The following is a 345-nucleotide window of genomic DNA, read 5'->3' on the forward strand; positions in this document are numbered from 1 at the left end:
AACAATGTAGACAGTTTAACCTGAGAGAGCGGGCAGCTCAGTGGGTGGCTCAGTGGTTAGCACTGTTGCCTTACAGCAAGAAGGTCCTGAGTTTGAATTCTGGCCATCCCATGTCCTTTCTGCGTGGAGCTTGCATGTTCTCCCTGTCTTTGTGCAAGTTTCCTCCGGGTGCTCCAGTTTCCTCCACCACATGTATGTTAATACTCCTGTCAGCGTCCTTGACCAAGGCACTGGCAAAAGAACTGGAGTTGGTCCCCGGGCACTGCACACGCCTGCTCACTGCTCCTAGTGTGTGTGTATAGGATGGGTCAAATGCAGAGGATGAATTTCGTCCCACTGTGTATA

The sequence above is a fragment of the Chanos chanos genome, chromosome 1 (genome assembly GCF_902362185.1).
Source record: "Chanos chanos chromosome 1, fChaCha1.1, whole genome shotgun sequence".
Lineage (NCBI taxonomy): Eukaryota > Metazoa > Chordata > Actinopteri > Gonorynchiformes > Chanidae > Chanos > Chanos chanos.